Source organism: Podarcis pityusensis (genome assembly GCF_964106645.2).
Source record: "Podarcis pityusensis genome assembly, chromosome: 9".
NCBI classification, from domain to species: Eukaryota; Metazoa; Chordata; class Lepidosauria; order Squamata; family Lacertidae; genus Podarcis; species Podarcis pityusensis.
Genome location: NC_138034.1, coordinates 9,560,957 through 9,576,082, shown reverse-complemented (window position 1 = coordinate 9,576,082; position 15,126 = coordinate 9,560,957).

Here is a 15,126-nt window from a genome sequence, read left to right as displayed (position 1 = left end):
CTTAGTGGTAAGTCCTGGAAGACCTGCTCCCTGCCTTGCAGGTCATTTCTCACCTGCCAGGACCTGAGTGACTCCAGCTACATAAGCTGAGGCTGCTGAATAAGCTGGAGACCATCTTGGCCATGAGTCCTGGAAGATCACTGTGCCTGTGCACATTGATAATGCAGAAGAGGAGGGTGAAAGGAAGCAAAGGGTCTCAGAGGGACTAGTGCTGCAAACACAGGTACATTTCAAGGTTGCTGCTAGTGCCCTCGAATTTCCCCATGGATCGGCTGCTTCTTGTAGTGCAAACAGATGGTATAACTAGAATCCACTGCCAACTCAGAGGTAGACCTGCCAGCCAAGGTCTCCCTCCCCTTTCTCCCCACCCTGGTATTTTCTTTATAAGGTTTTGCTTTTAACAGACACTTACCTGTCGTATTTTGGTCAAAAAGGCCCACAAAGTGTTTTGAAGTTCCCCAAATGGGATCATCTTAATAGATGGTCCTGGTTGCGGGCAGGCTCTCTCTCTCTCTCTCTTTTTTTTTTATATAAAAAAAATTATTTATACAACAAGAAAAACAAACAAACAAAAAACACAAATACCGAATTACACACAAATTACAAAAATAACCATAGACACTTAATATTCTTAGCAAACAATAAAACATCTATTGGTCTTAACACTAAAGACCCAACCTCCCGTCTATTCCATACTTCAAATTCATATTACTTATTGCCAATACACTTTTTTTTCATAATTAAACTTATTCTCATTAAATCTAATTTATTATATCTACCTTGCAACTATTACTGAAGTTCCTCAAATGCTGCAACAGAATTTAAACTACTATATTTATTTTTCAGATATTCTTTAAAAACCTCCCATTTAGAAACAAATTCCTGTTTTGATTTATTTTTTATTTTTTCTGATAAACCATCTAATTCAGCATATTCTGTCAGCTTTTGGATCCAATCTTGAATAGAGGGGATTTCATTACTCTTCCATTTTGCTGCAATCAAAACTCTTGCTGCCGCCGTCGCATATAAAAAGATACCCTTCCTCTTTTGTGGAATATCCAAATCTGTTATTCCCAGGAGGTAGGCCTCTGGTTTTTTATTGAAAGAGATCTTTAGCATTTTTTGCAGTTCTGCATGTATACTCTCCCAGAATACCTGTATTTTCCTACATATCCACCACATATGATAGAATGTTCCTGAGTCTCATTGCGGGCAGGCTCTCAACCTGGTTCCCCTCACCCTGGCGTGGGTGGAGCTATCGCACTCACGCCGGGGTGGCACCACAATTACCCAGGGCTATTGCCCAATCATTGTCATGGGGTGATAGTGGGGGGAAGTATAAAAGCAACAGCACGACGTGTGCCAGGATCTTGCTTCTTGCTGCTGAACACCCGCCCACCCTCCCTTTAATTTAGATCCTTTGGCCTTGCTTTGGACTTTGGTTGGTTGCCCAGCTTGAGTCAGGGGCTGGGTAGGAATTTTTCCATTTGGCAAACTGGCACAGGCCACTTGGTTTTTGCCTACCTCTTAGCAATCGTCACAACTTGGTAAGGTTGGGCGGTTAGGCATTGGCTTATGGTGAATGGGGGAGGGGAGGTTGGCCTTCCAGTTTCAAGGGTATTCTGTTAAAGGAAGCTGGGGCCTGGTTCCTGTCCGAAGTCCGCTTGAAGGGTGAGGGCCATGCCAGGCCTCTGGGAACACCAGAGAAGATGCAGGCGGGTTCCCCCTTTGGGTGGTTTACCCTTACAGACTTCCTGCAAAGGGGACAGGAGTCAGATATAGTCTTGCCATGTTGGGATCTTCGCTCGGCCAAGCTGATAAAGCTCATTTTCTTCTGGCTGAGCCTTCAGAATCGCCTCCCGGCGTGTTTAACGACCTGAGCCTTTGATAAGGCTCCAAGGCACGTTCCATTCAGCAGAGTTTCCAGCACAGGAAAGAGAGAAGAGGTTCGGGCTACATTGCAAAGAGTTTTATTATCCTAACTACGCAAACAAAAAACACATCCTCTCTCTATGAAAGCAGAGAGCAAATGAACAAAGGAACAAAGGAAACAGGAAACCACTAACGTCACATCCCGTCTCCCCTCCCTTGAGACTTCCAACAGTCTGGACTGTCTCTGGAATGTAAACAGAGTCCTGTGACTCCAAGCAACTGCACAGTGGCAAAACAGAAACTAAGCCTAAACCTATACCGCTCTCAAACCTTAAACAAAATATCCGTGTCCGTGTGAATTTATTTATCTTAATGGGGGGTCGGCTTGAGGGTCTTGCCACACAATTCAGTTTGTGGCTCCTCATGCAAATCTCATTTCACTTCAGAGAAGCCGAGAGTCCCTTCCTAGCAGCCTGCTTCAGTTGGAGAGGTATCTAAATACATTGCAGACTTTACATCTGCAAGAGGGAAGAGGCAAACGCCCTTAGGCCACGGCTCAGGCAAAAGAAAACACTTTTGATTTCAGCTAACAGCACAATCCTATACATATGTACTCAGAAGCAAATCCCAGAGGGGTCTCCCAGGTAAATGTGCATAGGATTACACAGATAAATCCTTCTCGTACGTAGCAGAGGTGCCTTACCTTGGATGGATGTGTTGTGCTTGTAAAATGCATCAAAAATTCGGAGAAGGTCTCTGTAATGTTTCTGAGGCAATGAGGCCCGACAGCACCCAACATCTGTATAGCCTTCTGTAAGAATGGATGCATAGGAAGAAAAAAAGAAAAGACGACAGAAGCGATTTTGCATTTGGGCTCAGTCGTGGACCCAGAAAGGCTCTTTTTTTAGACTGCAACCTGGAGGCTTTTCACAACCAATATGATGTAGAGATTATGTACACACTACTAATATTGTGATGACTGTCAGAGCCACTTCCCACATTATGGGGCTCCCCTCTCCATGTGTACATCAAAGGTACATAAGTGTACATCACAACACGTAAAATGTGATTACAGCATATGTACGATACCAGGAATACTAATAGGGTTAGCTCCCTCAGTGGCCTCAGTGCCTCTAAAGTAATGTGTGAAACAGACCTTAAAGACAAAAGAAGAAGTTGTTGTTGTTGTTGTTGTTAATATTTCTATATTGCCATGATGGAACACAAAACATTTCCATTAAAATCCATCATAACATCATATACAAACCATATAAAGCCATTCAGATACAAAACTGCCAGCAAAGCAAAACTCCTACAGCAGGTCAACAGTTCTTCGGTTCAGCTCTTCCTACAAGCCTATAGGAGCAGACAGGAAAAGGCTGGCAACAAGGGAGACAACGACACTTGCAACGCAAGAGTGTTCCATAACTCAGGTGCCACAACAGAGAAGGCCCTGCTCTACCTTAAAAGTCTCATGCTCTACTGACTAAGCTGGCCGGGCCCCTGCTCCACCTTAAATAAATAAGCCAAGCTGTTATTTTTATTGCATATGACCTGCTCTGACCATTATGTGTTTTATTTATTTATTTCATAAAATTTATAGATTGTTTGACTGTAAAAAAACAAAACAAACCTCAAAGTGGTTACCAAAAAGATAAAGCAATAAGTCAAGAACGTTTAGTTACAGGTAGGTAGCTGTGTGGGTCTGCCGTAGTCAGACCAACTACGTTTGTTATTGGTATGAGCTTTCGTATACATGCACACTTCTTCAGATACACTGAAACAGAAGTCACCAGACCCTTATATATAGTGAGAGGAAGGGTGGTGGGAATGGGTGGTTGGCTGATAGGTGTGGTAAACCTGTTGACAACTGTCAACGACTGCAATTGGTCTTACAGGAAAAAGCAAGGGGTGAGATGGCTAAAAATAGTTTTATCATGTATAATGAGATAAGAATCCAATGTCTCTATTCAGACCAGGTCTCTCCATGGTTTTAAGTTTGGTGATAAGTTGCAATTCAGCAACTTCTCTTTCCAGTCTATTACTGAAATTCTTTTGTAATAAGACAGCTACTTTGAGATCTTGTATAGAATGTCATGGGAGACTGAAGTGTTCTCCTACTGGTTTCTCTGTCTTGTGATTCCTGATGTCAGATTTATGTCCATTTATCCTTTGGGTAGCGCTGTGGGTTAAACTACAGAGCCTAGCACTTGCCGATCAGAAGGTAGGCAGTTCGAATCCCGCGAAGGGGTGAGCTCCCGTTGCTCAGTCCCTGCTCCTGCCAACCTAGAAGTTCGAAAGCACGTCAAGTGCAAGGAGATAAATAGGTACCGCTCTGGCGGGAAGGTAAACGGCGTTTCCGTGCGCTGCTCTGGTTTGCCAGAAGCGGCTTAGTCATGCTGGCCACATGACCCGGAAGCTGTACGCCAGCTCCCTTGGCCAATAAAGCAAGATGAGCGCCGCAACCCCAGAGTCGGTCAGGGGTCCCTTTACCTTTACCTTTTCTCCTTTAGCGTCGGGTTTGACCTGTTTGTCCAATATAGAGAGCTGAAGGGCACCGCTTACACAACTTCTTACAGTGCATATGTATGTGTAGCTCTGACGGAATCCGAATAAATTTAGATGGCATACCAATGTGGTGGTGTGTTCTGCTTTTTTGAAAAGCAGAAATCTGTATACAAAAAGAAGCTTTGCGGATCGAGGCTTTGTAATGAGCTGGATTTTCACTAAAGTGGGTTTATAAAGCATCAATTCTGCCAGAGAGTATGGAAGCAATAAAATATTATGTTGCTGAAGCTCTCTTTCCTCTCCCCCACTTCCCGCTGATCACTGAAGAGAAGCACTCTTTGATTTGAATCGTGTTTAATTAATTCTATGCATAGGTGCCCAACAAAAGCCCAATACTCTGCACAGAGGTTCCTTTGTGCCACCCTGGGCTCCTTTGGGAAGGAGGGCGGGATATAAATTTAATACGCAGGACAAAGCTTCCTGCTTAAGAAATTACAGGATACATGCATCTCGTATTTTTGAAATCATGTGGCAGTGCTCTGGATAATTACTGCGTTCAGTACTGAGTACCAGCATCATGCTCCAAAAATAGTGGGAAAATATACAGTCATACCTTGGATCCCAAACACCTTGGTACTCGGATGTTCTGGCTCCTGAACACCACAACTCCGGAAGTGATTGTTCCGGTTTGCAAATGTTCTTTGAAACCCGAATGTCCGACCGGGTTCCGTGGCTTCTGATTGGCTGCAGGAAGTTCCTGCAGCCAATCAGAAGCTGTGCCTTGGTTTCCAAATGTTTTGGAAGTCGAAAGGACTTCTGGAACGGATTCTGTTCGACTTCCGAGGTACCACTGTATTTGGAAAAGCAGCCATCTAAATGGGTCACAGGCAGCTCAATCATCTTCAGTTTCCCATCTCAAGTGGCCTTGCCCTACTTCCTTTCCTTTCTCCAGTGTCTCATTCTCCAACCTAGGCCTAACTCTGACTGTGAAGGGAAACCTGTGCCTGGGCTATACCATTTCAGACTACCTGTGGTGTATCACATTCTCTTCCATATGGAATACAAAAATCTCTCTGGAGAAGGATATTAAACCTCCTTCCTTACTTGCAAGTCTTCAAGTATAGGCGTGTTTTTGGTTTTGTCTGTTGTAATGAGGGATGTGGAGTATGTGGGGTGTGTGGGGAGGGGTAGTACCTCTGGTGGGGGACAAGTCGTGCTTCTTCTGGGTTAGTTTGTCCACCTTTGGTCCTCACCCTCCACTCAGCTCTCACCTGCTAGAACCTGTCATACAGTTTCATAGTACAGTGGTACCTCGGGTTACATACGCTTCAGGTTACAGACTCTGCTAACCCAGAAATAGTGCTTCAGGTTAAGAACTTTGCTTCAGGATGAGAACAGAAATTGTGCTCCAGCGGCGCAGCGGCAGCAGGAGACCCCATTAGCTAAAGTGGTGCTTCAGGTTAAGAACAGTTTCAGGTTAAGTACGGACCTCTGGAACGAATTAAGTACTTAACCTGAGGTACCACTGTAGTGTTATTGATGATTGCAATCATGAATTGGAAAACAGGTTCAAGGAGAGAGACAGCTCTGTTATAGTAGAAGTTTGCAAGCCTGAGAATGAGCACAATTTGAATTCGCTATGAGAAATATTGAAACACAACTCAGATAACCATAAAAACCTAGAAGACTTAAAAACAGAGGTTGCGTTGGCAAAACCCCTTTGAAAGAAAAACCACCGTAAGTGGGTTTTTTGCAGGTGAGCTCACAAAATGTGGACTACATTTCCCAGACTTGGTCTTTTGCTTGAGGCTGCGTTGACAATTTCAAACAGTACTTCAACAGTTGAAATCTGCTTTTCTCATTTAACTTCAGTTTTAGGTCCACCACAACAGTTCGTGCTACATGACTGCAAAGTTGAAATGGTTTGTTTTGAGTTATAATAAGGACATTACTAAAGCATTGAATTTGGATAAACTTGTACTACAGTTTGCAGCATCAAAGACAATAAATCTTTGTTATAAACTATCAGATGTATGGAAGTGAGAGCTGGACCATAAAGAAGGCTGATCGCCAAAGAATTGATGCTTTTGAATTATGGTGCTGGAGGAGACTCTTGAGAATCCCATGGACAGCAAGAAGATCAAACCTATCCATTCTGAAGGAAATCAGCCCTGAGTGCTCACTGGAAGGACAGATCCTGAAGCTGAGACTCCAATACTTTGGCCACCTCATGAGAAGAGAAGACTCCCTGGAAAAGACCCTGATGTTGGGAAAGATTGAGGGCACAAGGAGAAGGGGACGACAGAGGACGAGATGGTTGGACAGTGTTCTTGAAGCTACCAACATGAGTTTGACCAAACTGCGGGAGGCAGTGGAAGACAGGAGTGCCTGGTGTGTTCTGGTCCATGGGGTCACGAAGAGTTGGACACGACCAAACGACTAAACAGCAACAACAGCATCATCAGAATACTCCTGTTGTAGCTTATTCTTGATTTTCTACTAGTGGGTTACTGTTATTTTCTTCATTTTTGTTGGTAGCAATTGCTGGGGGGAAATGAACAAGGTTTAAATAAAAATAGTTTACAATTTTGTCTTAAAAAGGCCTACAGAGCAGATAAACACCCTTCTCTAATTTTTTGATGCCACCCCCAGAACTTTTAGGCTGGCCACGAGCCTGGGATATTGCCTGAAACAATTCTGGTTTTTGGCTTACATAGTCATAGAAGTCACCATGAGACATGCCAAAATTTAATTTGCTCTGATGCTCTCCCTCCACTACATCAAAATGAAGACCGTTTTGTTCATTTGTCCAAATATTGGCCATTATGGAGAACACACGCTTCATTAAGCTGTTGCTAACAGGCACTGACAGTTCATAATGTACAACCTTGTAAAAGTTTCGTAGAACCAGTTCTACGTTTTCCTCAAACAATAGCTTCTTCCATGTATTTTCACATGGAGTTGAAGTTGTGAATATGATGGACATTGTGGGGGTTTTTAAATAGACGCAAACTCTCAATACAACAAGAAGACACTTCTTCCACTTTTTATCACTGCTATGAAATGAAAATTCAAGAATGGTTTTTACCTTGTGATGTTCAGAAAGGTAGGAATGAACCAAATTCTTCCTTAATCCTACCCTTCACTACCTTTTTGCTGCTCTTTACAACCACTTCTCCTTTTGCTGATTCTTCAGTGACTATGTTGTTTTCTGTTTCATTCTTCCTTACCCCAGACAAACACTGGACTTGATGCTATCACATTGCCATGAAGCTGATATGATGCAGCTGTTTGCTGATAACACAGTGGGCAAATTATGTAGAATACATGGGGAAATCCTGACCATTCAGTGCTCACAATCAATTGGGAAGCAAAACAGTTTCAGACTTTTACTATGCTACACTCCGCTTATTTTGGATCAGCCATTTTACAAAGTCCTAAAAAAAGAGAGGTTACAGTCCTCCACACACTTAACTTGGTAGTAACTCCCACTGAATGTACTAAGACCTATCCTAAGTAGACGTGCATAGGATTGTACTGTCAACTACTTTATTGTACCATTTGCATCACAATAAATCTATGGGAAATTGAATGCTGAAAGTATTTTTGCATCAAATGGGAACATAAGAATCGTCCACTTCTTGGCAATTTTTCATGTCAAGGTCATAACTGATGTGAGCTGGAATTCACTAAAATCTTATGAAACATTTTTGAGTGATGCCGAAAATCCTAGCATGCAATACATCAAATTTATTTCTAGCCTCTCTGAATAAGTAAATAAATGCCAGGAGGAAAATGTTCACAGCATGATGTAAGCCAACTTTCAAATTGTGTAGCATGGATTTATATGCCACCTTAATTTATTACATATCCACATATATCTGCAGTTGCAATTAGTGATGAGGCGATGCTTTTATGCTCTTTAATAGGTCAATTTGAAGATAAAGACCTATCGGCTAAGAAATGTAACTCCGAGAATCTAAGCATGGATTATATACACCAGGCATCCCCAAACTTGGCCCTCCAGATGTTTTGGGACTACAGTTCCCATCATCCCTGACCACTGGTCCTGTTAGCTAGGGATGATGGGAGTTGTAGTCCCAAAACATCTGGAGGGCCGAGTTTGGGGGTGCCTGATATACACCTTTTTCCATTGTCAAGCTCCTGGTGATGAGTTTGTAACCCTGAGGTCCAAGTGCTGGCAGGGTATTGGGGTAGACTTGAAAACATCAGGCAGGAGGGAGGCAGGAAGACAGAAGGCAGACCCAGAGAAATAGCCACTCTACACGAGTGTTGTTCAGATGTTCAACCACAACCATACATTTAGAATCATATGAGAGAAACTATATTGGGTGGTGGGTCTCATTGGCCCTGCCCATTTCCATCATGTTCCTGTCTCTCAGCACTGTCGTCTTCCATGCATTGAGAGGGTAACGACTGGAGCGAGGAGCCTGATTTACTCACACAAGCTTCCCCTTGTGATTTAGAACCCTGCACAGTCAGGGTGCCAAGTTTCACTGTTACTGCTTGTAATCTGAATTAGTTCATTTTGGGAACTCCTTCAGAGGCCACCGGCAATGGCTCCTCTCAACCATCTCCTCGCACAGCTCCGTTTTGAATGCTACAGGTTAGGCCAAATCAATTTAAGCAACAGCTCTCTGAGAGCTGCTAAGAAATGTCATGAAACAATTATAGCAACCATCGATGGATGCGGAATAATAAAAACCTACCCTTTGCACAGAGGATTGTGGCAAATATTACCCGTTAAAATGCCAGCTAACTTGGGTAATTAAAATAACTTGTGTTGAAAGTTTAAACATATGTGCTGGTGCATTGTCCTGGAATGCTCAAAATAAAAGGCTGATTTATAACATGATACTGACATTGGGACGCAGGTGGTGCTATGGGTTAAACCACAGAGCCTAGGACTTGCCAATCAGAAGGTCGGCAGTTCGAATCCCCACCACGGGGTGAGCTCCCGTGGCTCGGTCCCTGCTTCTGCCAACCTAGCAGTTCGAAAGCACGTCAAAGTGCAAGTAGATAAATAGGTACTGCTCCGGCGGGAAGATAAATGGCATTTCCGTGTGCTGCTCTGGTTCGCCAGAAGTGGCTTAGTCATGCTGGCCACATGACCTGGAAGCTGTACGCCGGCTCCCTCGGCCAATAAAGCAAGATGAGCACCACAACCCCAGAGTCATCCGCGACTGGACCTAACAGTCAAGGGTACCTTTATCTTTACCTTTACTGACATAGGAGGTTCATTCATATGACACGTCCGAAGCATCCAGCCCAGTGGTTGCTGTTGTTGGCATCTGTCTGTCTCAGGATACAATGGAGTACACCTCCGTGGGTGAAGTCAAACACTACATTTGCAGCACTGGTGACCTCCATGGGGTGCAAGCCTGGGCAGTGTGTATGGAGGTCCTGGGCTGCCCAGATGACACCCCCCCAGCCTTGCTGATATGGTCCAAAGGAAAGCAGAACAATACATTTGTCACCAGCTTGGCTGCAGGAGTTGCTGAAAGGAGGCAAAAGGCCTATCAATATAGAGAGGAAGAGGCAGAAAGAGAAGGGGTTGCCTAGACCCAGCTACTGTGTAATCAAGGACAGGTGTTTTAGTCCTCCTGTGGCCATCCAGATGATGATGTAGTTTCCCTGACTACTGGTCATGGTGGCTGGGAGTTTGAGTCAAACAACCCTGACCCCCAATATCCATCTGTTGAATGCAAAATATCAGAAGAGAAATCTCAACACCCGAAAAGCTGCTTCAGTGCATGGGTGTCCTACAAGCAATTAACACATGGACAGGGGATCAAGTTTTAAATGGTTCCTGTTTAAACGCTGTAGGTCAGCTGTGACCTTCTCTAGATTGAGTTTCACATTAACCAAAGAAGCCTAATGCAGAGGCAAACTCTTGAATGCTTTTTTTTTTTTTTTTTGCCAGTCCCATAAAATGAATCCCTTGCTGCATTTCTGTATTTCATCACCAATTTTGATCTATTTGGATATGGGGGAAAGTAGGTTAGAAGTGTTTAAATTTTAATATGGCAAATCATGTTAAATTGTGAAAAGGGCACTTAGACAGACAGAGTCAGAGTGAGAGGGAAGGTGTCAAGAATTAGTAATTTTTCCTTGTCAAGTTGATAATTCCTTTGTAACAAATGTCTAAATGTATTAAAAATGGTCTGGCAAGGAATTCGCTTTGTCATTACAGTTGAAAACTCAGCAGTTGCGGCCAGCGGTGTAGTCTTAAGCCACACAACTAATTCTCTCTCGTTCTCTCTCTTTCTGTGTGTGCTTGCTTATTTATTTACCACATTTATAGCCAAACGTACACCAACAACAAAAGTTCTCAAAGTAGCTTACAACACAAAACAAGTTACAAATTCAGTAACTAGAACAGTACCAACTGTAAAAAAGTATGATGCATAAAACGCAAGAAGCAAAGAACGAAAAGTGAACTGAGGCTGTGTATCCATCGCACATTCAAAACACATTTAAAGCATAGTGTCCCAAAGAATCTTGGGTACAATTCCCAGCACACTTAAGAAACTAGTGAAGGTAGAGGAACCCCTGACTATTAGGTTCAGTCGTGACCGACTCTGGGGTTGCGGCGCTTATCTCGCTTTATTGACCGAGGGAGCCAACGTACAGCTTCCGGGTCATGAGGCCAGCATGTCTAAGCCGCTTCTGGCGAACCAGAGCAGCACATGGAAACGCCGTTTACCTTCCCGCAGGAGTGGTACCTATTTATCTACTTGCACTTGACGTGCTTTCAAACTGCTAGGTGGGCAGGAGCAGGGACCAAGCAATGGGAGCTCACCCCGTTGCGGGGATTCGAACGCCAACCTTCTGATCGGCAAGTCTTAGGCTCTGTGGTTTAACCCACAGCGCCACCCACGTCCCACTTAAGAAACTACTATCCCCATTATCCTTGGGGGTGTGCACTTTAAATATACTTTAAGGCAGCACATTAAAAATGCCTTGGAAACTAAAAAAAAGTGCTTACCTGGCACAAGAATTACAACAAAGTAAACATCAAGGAGATAGGTATGGTTTTCAGGGATGCAGGTAGCGCTGTGGTCTAAACCACTGAGTCTCTTGGGCTTGCCGATCAGAAGGTCGGCGGTTCAAATCCCCGCGACGGAGTGAGCTCCCATTGCTTTGTCCCAGCTTCTGCCAACCTAGCAGTTCGAAACCACGCCAGTGCAAGTAGATAAATAGGTACCACTCCGGTGGGAAGGTAAACACTGTTTCAATGTGCTCTGGCTTCTGTCACAGTGTTCCATTGCACCAGAAGCAGTTTAGTCATGCTGGCCACATGACCTGGAAAGCTGTCTGTGGACAAACAGCAGCTCCCTCAGCCTGAAAGCGAGATAAGTGCCGCAGCCCCATAGTCGCCTTTGATTGGACTTAACTGTCCAGAGGTCCTTTACCACATTTTGAAGCAAGTGAAGTAATGCACATTACCTACTCACTTTGCTTTATGGCAGTTAAGTCAAGGGTCAGCAATACCATAAGTACACCACTGCTTCTTCTCCTGTCAGGTCTCTATAACAGGAAAAATGAGAACTAAAACTGGAATGACACATCTGTTAAAACTATGTTTTAATGGGGGAGGGGGGCCCCAGGAGGAAGTTCATGAGGAAAGCAACAAACACAGAAAACATTACTGTGGACATTACTGAAGTCAATTTTGGCTGCAGCTCCACCACCAGGAGGCTCTCAACAGATAACTGTAGTGACCCTATTGGGCAATAAGAGAGAAGACGATCCCATAGGTACCCTGGTCCCAAGTTGGGTTTTGTAGAGGAAGACTTGACACCTTGGATCTGCCTTTGTAGCTTGTTGGCAGCCACTGTTACACCCAGTTGCACTGGTGGGGCATGGATATGGTAAGGGACTCCGGTGTGCAACCTAGCCACTGCATTTTGCACCAACCTCACCCCTGGGAAAACACCGTCTCTGACCTTTCCCCAAGCAACATTCTGCACTAAGTCATTGCAGTAATGTGCCTTCCATACTTCCGCAGGGGCATCAAGCAAGGAAAACACATTTCCCCCCCTATCTCTTGGAAAGCAGAAACCCATTTTAACAAATGTGTCTTCCGAAAAAGCAGAGATGTTTCAGTTGGATCATTTCTCTCTCTCACCCTGCAATGTCTTCTTCATGACAGTTTGTCATATCATTATCCAAATCTTAGTTAATTTAAGGACAATTTTACCCATGGTCCTTGGAGGGGTGTGCTTCTGGCTTAACCTTTGGTGGTTTCCTCATTCTTGAGGAAAGAAGTCAGCTAAGTATGATGTCAGAATTCCCTTGATCATCTGCTTCATACCTTATATTTGAAATTACTCCTCTGAGATCTTGACGTCAATGGTTAAGGAAATGAACCGTGAGCAGGAAATCTCCAGTTGAAATTGTAGCTCAGTCATGAAATCACTGCATGGCCTTAGATGTTCCACAAGAGGAAGAAGCTTGGAAGAAGGCCAACAGAGGTAGAATCATGGAGAGAACAGCAGAATCATGTAGTTAGAATGGACCTCAAAGGTTATCAAGTTCTTGTCCCCTGTTGATGAAGGAAATCCACTTCTACGGCATCCTTAGTAAAAGGTAAAGGGATCCCTGACCATTAGGTCCAGTCGTGACCGACTCTGGGGTTGCAGCGCTCATCTCGCTTTATTGGCCGAGGGAGCTGGCATACAGCTTCCGGGTCATGTGGCCAGCATGACTAAGCCGCTTCTGGCGAACCAGAGCAGTGCACGGAAATGCCATTTACCTTCCCACCAGAGCGGGACCTATTTATCTACTTGCACTTTGACGTGCTTTTGAACTGCTAGGTTGGCAGGAGCAGGGACCGAGCAACGGGAGCTCACCCTGTCGCAGGGATTCGAACCGCCGACCTTCTGATCGGCAAGTCCTAGGCTCTGTGGTTTAACCCACAGCTCCACATGCGTCCACGGCATCCTTAGTAGGTGATCATAAAGCCTCTGCTTAAAAATCTCTAACAAAGGACTGGGCCACCACCTCGCAAGGCAATCTGTGTTCCACTGTCAAACAGCTTGTACAACCAGGAAGTTCTTTCCAATGTTTAATCAAGATTCCCTTTTCTTGAAATTGAATACATCAGTTTGGGTCCTACAAGTCACAGAGAACAATTTTGCCCCAGCAAACCTTCAAGCATTTAAAGATGGCAACACTGGCTGGATGGTCCATGGCCTGGGGATGCAGGAGAACTTAACGCTGATGTTGCTTCAAATGATAAGATCACCCACTGCTTCAGTGGCAGTTTTGGTCCAGAGGAAAGATGAGGTTCCTTTCCTATGAAGAAATGTATAAGAGTCCCTGAGGCTGGAACTCAGGGCAGAAGCAAAAGGTGACATTTTACCTTGATGTCCTGGACTTGATTATTAAGGTGAGGCAGGTACAGGCTCTGTATACCATGGCAATTCTGTGAAGTAAAGCAGATATCCACAACTGTTCACCTCTTGCTTTCTCATGGCCCTGAGCAAGCCCTCCCCTCTCTCCAATCACACACACTTGTTCTTCTGACCTTCTGAATATCTAAATGATATAGCTATATTTCACCCTATTAAGATAAAGAGATTATAATGCATGTGGAGTTTTCTAAATATTTTAGGTAATTGTTTTATCAATATTGTTAAATTTGAAGACCTTAATGTGACAGATTTGGGGGATATGGGAATAACAAGAAACCTGAATCTATTAGAAAATGTATTGCAATTTTTCTTTCCTGCCAACCTTTATGGCAGCTCTCTCAAAGAATCATCCTGTGTTTTCATTATAAAACAATGCTTTATCAGGGGTTTAAATTGGAAAAATATTGATTAGGGAGGGGAAACTGACATGGTTAATTTAGAAGATATTAGTTTTGGCCTTTCTCCTATTTTAATATGTCTAGAAGTAAATAAATAACTGCTGTACTAGAAAAGATGGCTTTTTGACATAAAAGCAGCATTCCAAAGAGGTTTCATGAGAATTTTACACTGCTAGTTGGTATATAATCATATAAAATCTAGATGTTGTATAACAATTAATTTAACAAACTATGGAATTTTCTCCCACAGGAGACAGTGATGGCTATGAACCTAAATGGCTTTTAAAGAGAATTAAACAAATTCATAGAGGAGAAGTTTATTGATGACTGCTATCCATGATGGCTATTCTCTGCCACCACATCATGGCTAGCAGTCATCGATAAACTTCTCCTCTATGAATTTAGACTGATCTAAAACTTGCTATGAGCAGAACAGAGCTATTTCAGTTCACCAAGAGTGATCAGAGTTTCCAATGAAATTTGATCGAAAGCAAAACTCAAAGGAGATTGTTCTACCTCAGGAACAACATAGAAATAATTATACGAGATTAAAGGATACTTGCAAAACCATATTGAAAAATCAGAACTCCTGTTAGAATAAACAAGTTCCGTTTTATATACTGAAATACTAAATAAGATGGATAACAATGTGTAATATAAAAAGAAGCATGAAATTAGGTTAAAGGTGTGTGAAAGAAAGCAATAGAAGTGGAAAGAAATTGCAATTGAGTAGATTGGAAGTCTAACACAAAGGTGGTGTGAGGGGGGTGGATAGTGATGGGAAAAGGAATTATCTGTGGGATTGAGTGTAGGTATGTTTGAACATTTTTAAGGATTGTATGAAATGCATGTTTGTATCCTTGTATATTCGCAATATGTGTGGATTAATGCTGAATTATGTTAATAAT